We start from the raw sequence: 892 nt of genomic DNA on the forward strand, positions 1-892 counted from the left end.
CAAATTCCAGCCCTGGCCCTGGCCCTAGCCGGGGTGCGTGTGGGAGGAAACCAATTGAGGTCTCTCTCTCACATATACGTTTCTCTCTCTCCTCCCTCTCATTCTCTCTAAACATCAATGGAAAAAAATATCCTCAGGTGAGGATTAACCAAATCAACCAATCAATCAATCATGGCTCAGAAATGGCGAGATCTGCCAAAGACCACTAATTAGTACTAGAACCAAGCTTTCTGACTCCAAGTTCAAGTTTCTTTCCACCCTACCAATGAGACACTTAGAGGATCCCTGAAGCCCTGATCCTTTCCCTTTCTACCTAATCTCCATGAAGGGGCTGGGGTCTTTGCCTAGCTTGCTCCTTACTGTAATCTCAGCGGCTACAACTCGGCCTGCTCTGTGCCATTTGAATGAACAAACTGGAGGAGTAGAGACGCGCCGCTGTTCGTCCTTTGACTTCCTGCAAATCGCTCCTCCGTTCCTAGATGTCACCTCTGTCCCCCACCGCACCCGTCTCCCTCCCATGCCCGGTTCGCTCCTCCCGCCACGAGATGGCACTGTGACAACGAACTCCACCCAGCAGGGAGCGGCGCCCTTCTCCGCCCCGCGCCGCCTCCGCTGGTCGCGGGGCGGGGCCGAGGAACCGGAAGTGCCGGAGCCGCGGGAGCCCCCGGAGTGGTCCCCCGCCGCCTCTAAGTGCCGCCTTCCGCCTGGGCTACCGCCGGCGCCGCCGCCGAGGGAGCTGCCGCAGCCGGGTCGGGGAGGAGGCGGCGCGGCATGAAGCGGCGCAGGCCCGCACCCTGACGCGCGTCGGGACGGTCCGGGCGGGGCCGGGGGAAGGTGCAGTATCCGCCCCTCCTTCCTCTGCGCCTGCCAGGCCTGGGCCGCAGCCCACCCG

The 892-nt window shown here is 61.4% G+C and overlaps 1 protein-coding gene across 4 annotated transcripts in view; it reads left to right on the forward strand.

The window, feature by feature from the left end:
• The first annotated feature begins 645 nt into the window (after positions 1 to 645).
• The window catches only part of DPP8 (dipeptidyl peptidase 8), a 62,566-nt gene continuing 62,319 nt past the window's right edge, over positions 646 to 892 (forward strand). For 2 of the 4 annotated variants that reach the window (XM_014459771.2, XM_023757803.1), the window contains exon 1: positions 658 to 834. The gene's annotated coding sequence lies outside the window, so the exon portion shown is untranslated. Of the gene's footprint in view, positions 835 to 892 lie in introns of all 4 variants that reach the window. The other 2 variants (XM_006093381.3, XM_023757804.1) reach the window with 2 other exon arrangements.

Source organism: Myotis lucifugus, unplaced genomic scaffold (assembly GCF_000147115.1).
Source record: "Myotis lucifugus unplaced genomic scaffold, Myoluc2.0 scaffold_115, whole genome shotgun sequence".
Taxonomy (NCBI): domain Eukaryota; kingdom Metazoa; phylum Chordata; class Mammalia; order Chiroptera; family Vespertilionidae; genus Myotis; species Myotis lucifugus.